Source organism: Sciurus carolinensis, chromosome 5 (assembly GCF_902686445.1).
Source record: "Sciurus carolinensis chromosome 5, mSciCar1.2, whole genome shotgun sequence".
NCBI classification, from domain to species: Eukaryota; Metazoa; Chordata; class Mammalia; order Rodentia; family Sciuridae; genus Sciurus; species Sciurus carolinensis.
In genome coordinates this window covers 91,259,724-91,275,160 of record NC_062217.1, presented here as the reverse complement: position 1 = coordinate 91,275,160, position 15,437 = coordinate 91,259,724, and positions in this window count along the sequence as shown.

The following is a 15,437-nucleotide window of genomic DNA, read 5'->3' as shown; positions in this document are numbered from 1 at the left end:
TTCTTTTATTAAATGCGCTCCATGAAATAAATTTTCCTCTAAGTACTGTTTTCATAGTGTCCCAGAGATTTTGATATGATGTTTCTTTGTTCTCATTTACCTCTAAGAATTTTTTAATTTCCTTCCTAATATCTTCTGTTATCCATTCATCATATAATAGCATATTGTTCAATCTCCAGGTGTTGGAGTAGTTTCTGTTTTTTACTCTTTCATTTATTTCTAACTTCAATCCATTATGATCTGATAGAATACAAGGTAGTGTCTCTTATCTTCTTGTCTTTGCTAACATTAGCTTTGTGGCATAATATATGGTCTATTTTAGAGAAGGACCCATGTGCTGCTGAGAAGAAAGTGTATTCACTCTTCATTGGATGGTATATTCTATAAATGTCTGTTAAGTCTAAATTATTGATTGTGTTATTGAGATCTATGGTTTCTTTGTTCAATTTTTTGTTTGGAAGATCTGTCCAGTGGTGAGAGAGGCGTGTTAAAATCACCTAATATTATTGTGTTATGGTCTATTGATTTCTGAAATTGAGAAGGATTTGTTTAACATACATGGATGAGCCACTGTTTGGGGCATAGATGTTTATGATTGTTATATCTTGCTGATTTATGCTTCCCTTAAGCAGTATGAAATGTCCTTCTTTATCCCTTCTGACTAACATTGGCTTGAAGTCCACATTATGTGAAATGAGGATGGATACTCCAGCTTTTTTGCTGAGTCCATGTGCATGGTATGTTTTTCCTCATCCTTTCACCTTTAGTCTATGGGTATCTCTTTCTATGAGGTGAGTCTCTTGCAGGCAACATATTGTTGGATCTTTCTTTTTAATCCAATCTGCCAGTCTATGTCTTTTGATTGATGAATTCAGGCCATTAACATTCAGGGTTATTATTGAGATATGATTTGTATTCCCGGTCATTTGGTTCATTTTTTAAATTTTATTTATTTATTTATTTATTTATTTATTTATTTATTTGACACAACTTGGTTCCTCCTTTATTTGACAGTTCCTTTAGGATAATTCCTCCCTTTGCTGATTTGCTTCTTTATTTTTTATCTCTTCCTCATGGAATATTTTGCTGAGAATGTTCTGTAATGCTGGCTTTCTTTTTGTAAATTCTTTTAGCTTTTGTTTATCATGGAAGGATTTTATTTCATTGTCAAATTTGAAGGTAAGTTTTGCTGGGTATAAGATTCTTGGTTGGCATCCATTTTCTTTCAGAGCTTGAAAAATGTTGTTCCAGGTCCTTCTAGCTTTAGGGTCTGGATTGAAAAATCTGCTGATATCCGTATTGGTTTCCCCCTGAATGTAATTTGGTTCTTTTCTCTCACAGTCTTTAAAATTCTGTCTTTATTTTGTATGTTAGGTATTTTCATTATAATGTGCCTTGGTGTGGGTCTGTTGTAATTTTGTGTATTTGGAGTCCTATAAGCCTCTTGAACTTGATTTCCCATTTCATTCTTCAGATTTGGGAAATTTTCTGATATTATTTCATTGAATAGATTGTTCATTCCTTTGGTTTGTTTCTCTAAGCCTTCCTCAATCCCAATAATTCTCAAATTTGACCTTTTCATGATATCCCATAGTTCTTGGAGATTCTGTTCATGATTTCTTACCATCTTCTCTTTTTGTTCAACTTTGTTTTCAAGGTTAAATATTTTGTCTTCAATATCTGAGGTTCTGTCTTCCAGGTGTTCTGTCCTATTGGTTATGCTTTCTATGGAGTTCTTAATTTGGTTTATTGTTTCCTTCATTTCAAGGATTTCTGTTTGTTTGTTTTTTCAGTATCTCTAACTCTTTATTGAAATGATCTTTTGCTTCCTGTATTTGCTCTTTTAACTGTCGATTGGTGCAATCATTCAATGCCTGCATTTGCTCTTTCATCTCATTGTTTGCTTCTCTGATCATTTTAATTATGTACATTCTGAACTCCCTTTATGTCATTTTTCTGCCATGCTGTCGTTGGATTTTATTGATGTGACATCTAGATTTGTTTGGGGCATTTTCTTCCCTTGTTTTCTCATAATGTTCAGGAATCAGTGGGTCATTAAGATATTGCAGATTTCCTCTATTGACTTATAATGTCCCTGAAGATTGCTAGTATATCCCCTCTTATCCTTCAGTAGCCTGAAGTCTTGGAGGAAGTTGTTAATGTGGTGCTCCACAAGGAAGCTGCCTCTCTAGGGGTGGTGACCCTCAGGTGGGGTATATTCCCTGATAGTGGGCAGAGGTTTCTCCACTTGTTGACCAATGGTCTTCCAAAGGGGAACTAGGCTGTGGGCTGAGGCAAGGCCTGTTTGGGCCTGTGTCTCTGGTTTTACCGTCCTTGTTGGAAAACCTCACCCTGCAGGGAAGACTCACCCAGTGGGGAGGTCTCGCTGGTCAGTTCCCCTCCTAGAGGTTCCCCTCAATCTACAACTACAACAGGCGCTATTTTACATGCTAACTTTGTGGTTATTTGTTATGCATCAATAAAAAACCATTCACGATCACACCATCTCTTCCCTCAGAATACCCATTCCTTCTTAGTCTATTCCTTAAATGATTCCAATAACCAAGACCCTTTCAAAAGAGTCTCTGAGCAGCTCCTGAAGGGGAAGAAACTGTTAGGGTGTGTGTGTGTGTGTGTGTGTGTGTGTGCGCGCGCAGGCGCACACAGGCAAAGAAGTGGGGATAGCCAATTTATAATCCAACTCCTTGGATTCCATCTGCTAATCTTTTCTTTCTCCCCCACATCTGTCTGGTGGTAGTGGGTATTTATATCTGTGTTTCTCTTCACTCATTTCCAAATCCTTTTAAAGTTTAGGGTGGTGGTAGTGGGAAAAGCAGGAAAGGGGAAAGGAGGAGATAGCAGCAAAAAAGCAGGAGGAAGACATGGAGATGAAGAAAAGAATGAAATCATGGAATTAAGGAACAGAGCCCTGGTGGAGGAGACAGAGTTAGTCTTGACACTTGCCTGTGTGTCAATGGGAAACTGAAGGCCTGAAGGGTACTTTTAAAGAACTTGAGTTTCTGAGTATTGCTTATGTGGAATTAAGTTCACTGGCCCAACTTCCCAGCTTAAATAAACTTCACAAGCTGGAACCTGTGACAACATAATTTCTGGAGACTTGGAGGTTCTGGCAGAAAAATATCCAAATCTTTACCAATCTCAATATGAATGGAAACAAAATCAAAGAACTCACTCAGTACAGTAAAAGCTCTGGAAACTCTTTTAATTTTTTTCATTTATTCTTTTTAGTTATGATACAAAGATACACCCTGACATAATCTCAAAAGCATGGACCCCAAACTGCTCTAATTCAGTCCCAGCATTCCCCAACCCCCATACTCCCCTTCCTCCATTTCATCAACCCCATCTCAATTCAATCCATTTACAGTTTACTTTTTTTAAATTAGTGTCCTGTGGCTAGAGCCAATGCCAGGATCCACTGTGCCTCATCCATGCATGCACATACAAAAGTTCAGTCAGATTCAATCTGTCGTTCTTCCCTTTTCCCTTCCCTTCTTCCTCCTCCTTGGTCCCCTCCATCTAGTCTACTGATATTTCCTCTATTTTGGTTCTATTTTGATGAAATTCTGTCTCCCCTTTTTTTTATTTTCTCTTCTCTCTTTTTATATCCCCCCATTTAAAATTTTAAATATATTTTTTTTAATTGGAAAGTCTAGGCCTATTTAACTGAGATCACGAACCTGAAAGATTACAGAGAAGTGTTTTTGAATTGCTGCAATAAATCACGTGGATGGATTTGATAAAGAAAATAACAAAACATCGAACTCCAAAGAGGAGGAGGAAGAGGATGAAGATGAAGCAGGCTAAGAATTGGGAGAGGGAGAAGAGGAAGTGGGCCTCTCATACTTGATGAAAGAAGAAATCAAGTATGAAGAGGATGATGACTGTGTTGAAGAAGGGGAAGAAGAGGAGGAAGAGAAGGAAGGTCTGGGTGGGAAAGAAAAGGAAAGGAGAAGCTGAAGATGATGGAGAGGAAGATGATAGATCATCTAAGGCCAGATTCCCTAAGATTCCTGGGTGTGCAACAGAGTGATCATATCATGTATGATAGCTCTCCCTACAGAAGATAATGTGTAACTTTTTGTAGGAAAAGTGTGGCTTTACTATTTTTGCCTTACCACTCTAAGATTTACTAGTCTGTTAATGATCACGTATATAGAGAAAAAATTCACTGACACTCACCCATTAATAAATTTCTCTAGCAATTAGTTATATTTAGAATTTTCATTTTTCTAATTCAACTTCATTGTATCAGTAATTTTCAGTCCATAATTCAAACATGACTTCTTTTACACAATTTAGTGAATTTTATTCATGAGATTTTAAAGCTATTACAAATTAACTGAAATTATAGTCAGTTGTAATATGAAATGACAGCAGTCTCTTGAATAAGTTGATTATTTTTTCTAGAGATGATCCAGGGATCTTTAGTTTAAAGGTTTTGACTTTTTTAAAAAATGGCTAAAGGTATCTGGGTGGGGTTTTGGGGGGTTTTTGTTTGTTTGTTTTTTGTGGGGGAAGAGTTGTTTTTGTCACACGAATGAAGTTGGAAGACAGAATAATAAAAGTTCTATTCGGCAATATAGTTTGTAGATTTGGGGGAGATTCTAGTCAGTAATATAGTTCATGGATTTTTGTGGTGATTGATAAGGGTTTTTTTGTTTGTTTGTTTGTTTTGTTTTGTTTTGTTTTTGGTGCTGGGGATTGAACCCAGGGCCCTGTGCTTGTAAGGCAAGCACTTTACCAACTAAGCTATCTCCCCAGCCCCAAGATTTTATTTTCGAAGGAAAAACTGCTTATATGAAATGCAGAGACATGCAGATGAACCCTTTCTTCAGGCTGCAGATCATGACATGCCAATAGTTGTTTATTTTGTTTTAGATGTGCATTCTTTCTCCTCTCAGCAATTTTTTTATGATTACCTACACTTCTTCTTTCATTTCACTTTCTCTAGTTCAAAAGAAAGTTGGGAACTTGTGGATACTCAGAAAACCTTTCACCTTATACTTTGACCACCTTTTCAGATCCACCTGAGTTTTAAACAAAGTGTAAGAAACTGAGAAATTGCTGAGGTCTGAATACTGCTATTGATAACAGTTTTGTGCAGCAAGCTGTGCTTACTGCAAATCCTTCTTGGCTGCCAACTTGTAAGACCATACTTGTAGAATTAAGAAAGAAAAGAAGCAGAGGAGGTTTTTGGAAGTAGCATCAACATTCTTCAAAGTCAGAATGATTGCCTGTTGATAATTTAATGAGACATTTCAGTCAAATTTTTAAGTTGGCTTCTCAAAGGATTTGGATGCCAACCCTGTGCAGTTTTATAATTTTTCTGAATAGAACCTTTGGTTATTCTTCCTATAATTTTAAAGCATTATCAGATATAGCATTTAATTAGAATATAATAGGCAGTTGGGAAAATATTAGGGATTCAACATTAAAATAAATCTTAATTTTCAATGAATGTCCATTAAAAAGAAGGATATCTGAGACAAGTATGAATGTGTCCTTACTTACGTAGCTACAAAATAAAATATAAAGAATACACAAGCACATCTCCCTTTCTGTCATGGAGGTTCCATGTTCAAAACAATTGCTTTTTTAATCTTGGCTAAAATTTTTTTTTTGTTTTGAGTATTTGTAAGGTTTTTCAAAGTTAGTGTTAGCAAATTTATTTAAGTTATGCTTCTCTACTGGGACACATTTAAATTACTGAGTATAGTACTACTGCTGCTTATTTTTTAGTTTAAAATGTCTGACTTGGTGTTTTAAAGTAAAAATTGAGGTTATCTGTGGAGAAAGTAAAATAGTAGCACAACTGACTGAAATAAAATACTTGGGATAAATTTAGTAGGGGGATCAGAAAATACAAATGAATAACATTTTTCTTCTAATTTTAACAACTGAAATGCTTTGCTTCAGTCTCTAAGAATTCTCTTTACATACTAAACCAGATTATAAAATACTTATTTTTAAAATGAAATCTATATATTGACTTATCAATCATCGTATCTCTTTGCCAATCATACTTCAGATAGAGCGCTAATCTCCAGAATCTATAAAGAACTCAAAAAACTCTACACCAAGAATGTAAATAATCCAATTGACAAATGGGCTAAGGAAATGAATAGACACTTCACAGAAGAAGATCTACAAGCAATCAACAAACATATGGAAAAATGTTCAACATCTCTAGTAATAAGAGAAATGCAAATCAAAACCACCCTAAGATTCCATCTCACCCCAATTAGAATGGCGATTATCAAGAATACAAGCAACAACAGGTGTTGGCGACGATGTGGGGAGAAAGGTACACTCTTACATTGCTGGTGGGGCTGCAAATTAGTGCAGCCACTCTGGAAAGCAGTTGGAGACTCCTTAGAAAACTTGGAATGGAACCACCATTTGACCCAGCTATCCCACTCCTTGGCCTATACCCAAAGGACTTAAAATCAGCATATTACAGAGATACAGCCACATCAATGTTCATAGCTGCTCAGTTCACAATAGCCAGATTGTGGAACCAACCTAGATGTCCTTCAATTGATGAATGGATAAAGAAAATGTGGCATATATATACAATGGAATATTATTCAGCCATAAAGAAGGATAAAATTATGGCATTTGCAGGCAAATGGATGAAACTGGAGAATATCATGCTAAGTGAGATAAGCCAATCTCAAAAAAACAATGGACGAATGATATCGCTAATAAGTGGATGATGACACATAATGGGGGGTGGGAGGGGTTAGTGTTAGGGTTAGAGTTAGGGTTAGGGAGGGGGGCAAGAATGGAGGAAGGAAGGACTGTATAGAGGGAAAAGAGGGGTGGGAGGGGTGGGGGGAAGGGGAAAAATATAACAGAATGAATCAAACAACATTACCCTATGTAAATTTATGATTACACAAATGGTATGCCTTTACGCCATGTACAAACAGAGAAACAACATGTATCCCATTTGTTTACAATAAAAAAAAAAATCATCGTATCTGCAATCAAACTTAGAGTTCTTTGGTTTGAAAACAACTTCGTTAGTCTCCAGATAATTTTAAGGACTTATTTAGCTTTTTGGATGGTATTTTCATGCAAACAAGTAAGGAGGGTTTATATTTCATAGAAGTTTTGGGTCCTATTTAATGCTGTTCGTATGGCAGTACATACATAGTGTGTTAAGTTCTTTGAGAATCTCTTCTTTATAACTTTGAAGTTAATACTTTTGTGCAACTGTGTTTTTGAATAAAGTCATGACAGTGTTTTTAAAAAATGCATTAAAGTTAGGTGCAGTGTCACACACCTATAATCTCAGCTACTCAAGGCTGAGGCAGGAACATGGTGAGTTCAGGGCCAGCCAGGGAAAACTAAAAAGACCCTGTCTTGAAATTAAATTTTATAATAATCAAATACATGCATTAACTCCTCCCCTTTTTATCCCTATGTTTACTGAAGCTTAATTGAGTGTTTGGCAAGTGCATCTCACACATGCAGCTCTGCAGTAGCTGTCATGGGGAAATTAAACATTAACAAGACACAGCAGACTTCCCACTGCTGGAAGAGCTATAAATAATCCTAGAACACCCATAAATAATCCTAGAATAGGCCAGTCTGAGGAGACTAGAGCCATCTGACAGAGAAGCACACTCTGAGAGGGGACTTGAGGGTGGGAGGTCTTTATCAAATGGGACAGAGAAACAAGAACTTTCTCTAAGGTTGGACTTTGGGTTGTAGTCTGTGAGCAGATGGTGGTGGGTCTTCCTCAGTTTCCTCACCCAGTCTGGACACGTTTCACAGACAAAAGACAGTGAAGGCTGAGAACTGAGGGGGACACCCTCAGGTATGTATTTCATTGAAGAAATTCTAGTGGCCATGTGGAAAATGGGCAGAATTGAGTGAACAAAGAGACAGGGAGAACCGTCCAGGTGCATTATCCAGGTCAGAGATTCAAGAGACTGAGACTGGAGAACTGGGAGGGGGCTGCTGAGTGAGGCCTGTGGAGAGAAGCGGAGTTTGTTTCAAACTGGCAGAACCAGTGTGAGGAGTCACCAAACATTCTGCCAATTAACAACAATAATTGCCATTAACAAAAATAAAAGAAAGAGAAGGAGTCTAGGTAGTCCCAAGAAATTAGTTCTAGAGAAAATGAGCAGCCCCATATCTGATGGGAAAGTTCCACCCACAGAGAAAAAAAAAAAGACTACAATTCTCCTTTATTGCTTTCTATTCTCAACTAAAGAATCATTAAACTCAAACTGAGGAGCTAAGAATGCTGCTCATAAGCAGAATGCCAGGCATGAGCTATTCTGGTACATACATGTGGGTTTGAAGAAACCAAAATCCACTCTGTTCTAACTCCTTTTCAAAATAACCAACTGGGTGGTTCTGCTTTGGCAGGATCTGTCTTTCACTTACAGTGAACCCTTTGCTAAACTTCCTCTTGCTTCCTGCCTGAATTTTAGTCTTTTAGTCTTGGGCAGTCCTTCAAACACGCTGCCGCACTGACTTCCCCGGAACTCCATTGTCATTTAGTGGTGACCATGTCCTCATATTGTGATCAAATTATTTCCTCTGGGGAATAAGGTAGTTCAGTGAGACCATAGTCAGGTAATTATTATACAATTTCTTTACAATAGTCCTTCTTCCAGCACTTTCTTATTGTTGAAGTCACTGAAAAGATACCAAAGGGTGCTAAGGTTTAAACCCAGAGGTACTGAGGGGGGGAGAGGTCTTCAGGGGAGAAAATGAGAAAAGAGGTTGGAAGGCAAGTTTGGAGATCCAGGAGCATAGGTCCCAGAGTCTCCCACAAATGCAGAGCACACACTTTCCTGCTCCCAGTCCCTCCGCTTGTTACCAAAAGACTGACCAGAAGACATCACTCACATTCACCATTCAGTGGGCAAGAAGCAGCCTACAAGTTGAAAGCATTTTGGAGGGAGGAGGAGGTCCTGGGAGCATTGAGGTCCACACAGGCTGGGGTCAGAGAATGGATGGGGTACAGGGAAAATTGGTATGGGGAAGCACACTATTGGAAGACCCCAGGAAGGTCTTAGAGTCCATGTCCTATGTTCTACATGACCAGTGTCCTGCATCCCTTTCACAATGGGTCAACTAACTGGTAGAGACTCTGGGCCCAATCTCTGCTCCACCATTCATAATCCTGCCACACAGAGATCTGTGAATTCTGGGATTCTTCCCAGCAGAAAGAATACAGACTTCAGACTGAAATCGCTTATTCATTCGTTAAACTTATCTCAAGTACTCTTGAGATAAGGATACTCATGAAACAGAACTTTGCTGGGCACAGTGGTGATGTTATCCCAGTGACTTGGGAGGTTAAAGCAGGAGGATTACAAGTTTGAGGCCAGCCTCAGTAACTTAGTGAGAACCTCAGAAACTTAGTGAGACCCTGTCTCAAAATAAAAAATAAAAAAAGACTGGGGATGTAGTTCAGTGGTAAAGCATCCCTGGGTTCAATCCTCAATACCAAAAAAAAAAAAAAAAAACAAGAAAAGAAAAAATTTTCTTTTAATCTTGACCAATGATACTATGTATGTTCCAACATCCATAGAATTTTGTTTTGTTTTGTTTTTTACCAAATCTAACTTTAATTTTACTGAACATTCTTTAACATAAGTGCATATTTTCCTACACATCGAGTTACTCCATAAATAACTGTGAGTGCTGGCTCATGTGCTGAGGCAGGCAGAGGCCTTTGGAGAGAGAGTGTGTGACTCCTGCTGATCTAAGACTTGCTGCTGGTCATGACTGATGTTTTACTCATGACAGAAAAGGGGGTGCCAAGCACCTAAGAACAGCCCATCCAGCATGGGAGGTCCAGGAAGGCCTCACCCAGGAAGGGACATAAGCAGGATGGGGCAGGGGTAGCAGGTGGGGGTTTGCTGGGAACAGAAGACAGAGAGATTGCTCCTTGTGCAAAGTCCAAGATCTTGAACAATTTAACTAAGGATATGGCAATATAAAAAGAAAAGGGTGATTAACACAAGACCTACTAAAGGAGAGTGAATCCCAAAGGCCTTCCACTAGTGGGGTAAGGCGCTGAGGTGTTAGGTAGGACCCTAGTGAAGGTGGTGTCACTGACTGAGACTGGAAATGGGTAGAAGGCACAGGTATTGGGGAAGGAAATGAGTTCAATCTTGGCTCTGTCTGTGGAATGCCCCAAAGCCATTTTCTGATGGGTTGGCCACTGTGTTCATCTGGGGACCTGGGAACAGGGTCTATGATGAAAAATTCAGTATGAGTTACTCACTCAGAAAGAGAACCTGAGGAATCAGTAGATGTTCTGCTGGAGCACATGTTCTGTTGGAGTTTATAGAATAAAAATCTATATAAGATGTGTGCAAAGAAGGAAGATCTGGTTATAGAGATGAATGAAGAAGAAACATAGCAAGGAAAGGAAGTGTGGGTCCCCGAGCATCACAACCATGGGCTGGGGAGTAAAGAGCATCCTGGGCACACTACACCACCTGCAATGACTCCTCAGTCTTTCCCAAGACTGTTGAGTTAGTTGCTCTTTGCCCCATTTGGAAGATGAGAAAAGTGAGCCTCAGAGATGGAGCATGATGAGTCCAAAATCACACAGCTATTCCCTGATGGAGTCGCAATTCATACTTATCACAAAGAACCTGTTCCTTCCATATGCCAGGAGCCACCAGAACTGCCCTGGAAGAACAGAAAGGTCACACCTTCAGATTCTGGAAAGGGATCTGGTGAGAAGACCCTTAACTGTGGACTCACCTGCCAGTGAACAGTTCAGGCTCTGGTGGGATTTGATTGGCAGGAGCCAATTACACAGCCTAAAGGAAGGTCTAGAAGGGGAGCTGCATGACTGGGTTCTCTTGCTAGAAGCTCAACTGAGGGAGAGACAGGGCTCTAAGGGACTTCACAGCAACATCATGTTTTCTACCTTTTTTTTTCCTTTGTTGGTATTTTAAGCCTATGCAGGCTTATAATCTGCAGGCAAAGAAAGAAAAAAAATATTGAAGATTTGAGAAAGTAGGGAGTTAAATATAGAAAAGAATAAAGTATCTAAGAAAAAGGAGGTTGAAGATGTCATGATCCCAGTCGGAGGAATTACCCCTGGATGAGAGGGGGTAATTTGTTTCAGAGTCCTGGAACAGAGAGAAAGAACATTTGTGGGTTTGGGGCCAGGAAGCTAAAGGAATTCTCATCCAGCATGAGGAAGGACGAGAGAGCAGATGCTAAGTAAGAAAGTGGGGAGAGAGACTGAGGGGGAGTGGTAATAGGCAGATGCCACTCAGAGTCCTGTGTGCAATGGAGCTTAAAGACCACATGCTGGTAGTTGAACCAATAGTGTAACTCTCCCATCTTCTTGACCAGCCTCAGCTGCAGGTGAGCAAGAAGGGAGAGCAGACGGCTCTGGTGATTCACAGTGGGGCATTGGCAGAAGGTCAAGGAGGAGAGAGATCAGCCAGGATGGGAGTGACCTTGAGAAGACACTTACGAGAAGAGAGGCATGTTGCAATGTGTGTTGCAATGAGAACTGGCAAAAGAAAAAAAAAAAGAATTTTATATAATCAGGCATCTAAGAGTCCATTTTTTAATAATGTCAAGATAGTTCTCCATGAATCTTTGTTAAAAGTTCCCTAATCTTGTCCCCGACCCCACATCTCTTTCAACAGATAGTAGATAAATATTCAATAGACAAGATTCCCAGTTAGCCTCAGAAACAGGAGATGCATGGAGGAAAAATGTGAAATGTCCACAAGAACAGGCAGCTCATGGTGCCCACGCAGGCTCCAGGTCCCTGGAAACTCAGTCAGGAGCAATAACACCACCTCCACCCGTCCTTTGGGGCTTAACTTCCTTGGAATCATCTTCTTTCACTTTCCTCACTTGGCAGAAGGCTTTGTTCCCTTAACTGTAAAATAGGGCCCTGGTCTTGAGGGGTAGACTCTAGCAGTTTGTGACCCTTCTTTGTCCCTGAGTGGCTGCTCTATAGCCTTTACTTCAGTATCCTCCAAAGATACCCCCCACCCCAATCAAAGCAAAATACATTCAGTTCAGGGTAGGGTTTATTTAGAAAGAAAAGGAAACCTAAATGGAAATTATATCTCTCTTAGGGAAAAAAAGGCTAGCAAACACCATAAGAAAGGGCATATCAGGCTCCAGGGTGTTGGATAATTCAGCCCCTTCTTTGCTTCCTGTGAATATCAAGCCAGAGACTAAAATCAGGGCTTGAGCATGGGATGAGCAAAGAGCAAGAATGAGAAGAAAGGAACCATCTGATCATTTTCCCAGAGACTTGCACCTCTTCACCACAGTCTTAAGAATAGTTGGTCCAAAACATAATCTTTAAAATGTGTTGAAAATAAAACAATGTTTTAAAACTCATGCAACCATCACTGTGGAAAACGGTATGGCAATTCCTCAATATATTAAACCAGAATTTACCATTTGATCAGCAATTCCATTTCTAGGTACATATACAAATGGACACAAAGGAAGATCTCAAACTAAGTTTTATGTATACATGTTCATAGCAACACTATTCACAATAGCCAAAAGGAGGACAAAAATCAAAGCATTCTTCTACAGATGAATGGATAAGCAAAGTGTAGAATACATAAGCAATGGAATAGCATTCATTCATAAGAGTAAAGGGAATTCTGACATATGCTTTAACATGGGTGAAGCTTAAGGACACTGTGCTAATTGGAATAAGCCAGTCACAAAGGACAAATAAATACAGCATGATTCTATTTAGTGGATTCCTAGTCTAGTCAAATCATAGAAAGAATGATGGTTGCCAGGGGATGGGGAAGAAGAGGGAATGGGGAGTTATGGTTTCATGAGTACAGAGTTTCAGTTTTGCAGGATGAAAAAGAGTTCTGCAGATGGATGGTGGTGACAGTTGCACAATAATATGAATGTTAATGCCACTAAATGTATACTTAAAAATGGTTAAGATGACAGATTGCTACATATATTTTACCACAATAAAAATAATTTTTTGAATTCATGCAATTGTTTTCTTCTTCCCCAATCCAAAAGACTACCATCCATGCTTCTCTCACAAGGGGTGAGGATGACCACAGAGTGCACCCCTCTGCCTGGAAACTGATGACAGATCCAGACAGGATTCCCCTGCAGAATGGCCAAACATAGAGTGCCTCCAGCTCGGGTAGCAGCCAGGACTCCTGATGCCCCACACCAACCAGGGTCTGAGAGGCGCCATGTGCTGTGCTGCATTAAGTGGGCCAGCGTCCGCTCTCCACCTGGACTTCAAAGCATCAGATTTGCGACCCCGCCCCCACCTCCGCAGCTCTCCATCACTGAGGCATGGCTACATTCTCAGTCTCCACCTAAGATAAAAATTTCCGAAATAGTGCACCTTACTCTCCTGGAAGTAGTATGCGCGAGGTCCAACATTGGAGAGGGAAGCACATTCTGACGTGCAGGCGGGGACCAGCCTTTCTAATGTTCAGCAGCGCCCTCTGCCGGGAAGACTCGAAAGTGCAGCCTCTCGGCAAAGAGCCGGGAAGCTGGCTGCCTACGCTCCAGGGAACGCACCAAGTTCCCAACACGGCCTGGGACAGGCAAATGCAAAGCCCAGCTATCTGGACCCTTTGGGCTTCTGGCGGATGTATCCCCCTCCCTTTCTTCAAGAGACCAGGAAGTGTTGAGAAATCTGGGCACCATTCTATTTGTGTAAAATTCCAAAGTAAGCAAGTCTGTAAATGATGAGAGTAAGAACAGTGACCGTGTTTGAAGGGTCAGTGACCGCCAAGAGGCATGAGAAAGGTTTAGGCGTACATTTATTGATCTGTATGGTGATTGGTTATATTACAATGAAAAATTGTTGACCTGTACACTTACAATTTATGCACTTCTTTGTATCCATTTTATACTTTAATTTTTTTAATGCTTATTGCTATAGTTTGGAGTTTAAATGTACCCCCAAAGTCCCATATGGTAAATGCTCGGTCTCCAGCTTGCACTGTTGAAAGGTGAGGGAATCTTTAGGAGGTGAAGCCTAGTGGGAGGACTTTAGGTCAACGGGGGTGAGTACTGAAGGGGATTGTGGGACCACTGTGCCTTCCTCTCTTTCATTCCTGGTTACAAGATAAGCTATTTTTCTTTGCCACACATTTTTACCATGATGTGCTGCCTCACCACAAATCCAAAGCTAAGAGACCAATGAATCATGAACTGGAATCTCCAAAACCATGAGGCAAAATAAAAATTTTTTCTCCTTCTAAAAAATAGGAGGAGAGAGAGAGAGAGAGAGAAGAAAGAAAGAAAGAAAGAAAGAAAGAAAGAAAGAAAGAGAAAGAAAGAAGAAAGAGGGAGGGGGAGGGAGAGAGAGAGAGAGGAAGGAAGGAAGGAAGGAAGGAAGGAAGGAAGGAAGGAAGGAAGGAAACTAACTTAGGCACCTACCTCATTCCTATGTCCCTCTGAATTCTCGAATGAACCCATTTCCTCATGAAATGAGTCAAGGAATATGCAAGAATAACCTGGGCAAGAAGAGGCAAGAAGGGCATTCCCAACAAGAGCTACCAGGATTGAGATTGAATGTATGAGGAGCTATACAGACATCCCTAAGAAGACTTTGTGCGAACAAGTCAGTAATAAGCGGGGAAAGGCTCTCTGCTAAGAGTCCAAGAAAGGTGAAATGCTCCACCAGGCCACCTCAACATGAGAGAGGCAGCGGAGAGTTGTCACCTGGCCCCAATCTTCCTTTCCTCCACACTCCCAGCTCTTTGACCCCAGGATAGGGTGGGTCCAGCAGGACTGGCACTGTGAACTTCATCTCATTTGCAGTGATCACCCAAGAAACTCAGATGGCCAGACTTGCTTTCTTTTCAGACCTTGTCTCACACAACTCCAGTCCCTATCCCCTCCTATGGCTCCCTTTGTACCCAATTGCAGTAATCCTTCCTTCAGTTCACTTATCTTACCTCTGACCCTTGCCACTCCTGTTCTCCTCAATTTGAATTCCATAACCCTTTATTTAGCACTCCTTTGAATATGCCTCAGGAACCTGGTCCCTCCCTCAGTCTTCCCCTTCACTCATTAATCCTACTCTCCACCTACTTGCTGCTTGCACCTGAGCAGCTGGATGTGCTGGACACTGGTAGCATTTTATATTAGTGACCATGCAGGTATTCAAGGTGGGAGGGGCCAGGCTGCCTAGAAATAACTCCTCCTGCAGTCCTGCACCTTTCATTCTCCTGCTCTCCTTGGGAACTCTTCAGCCCTCTCTTTTCTCAGTCTCCCAGCACCTACTGAGTACACTGACCTAGCTTATTACCCTGAGAAGACAGAGCAGTGAGGGGATTCCTACCTGCTGCTTCCACCTGCCCCCCTCATCTCTGGGTCCTCACCTAAATCCTTGCTAAGAAGGCACCAGGGATCACATCCCAGCAGTCCTGTCTATTCAGTCA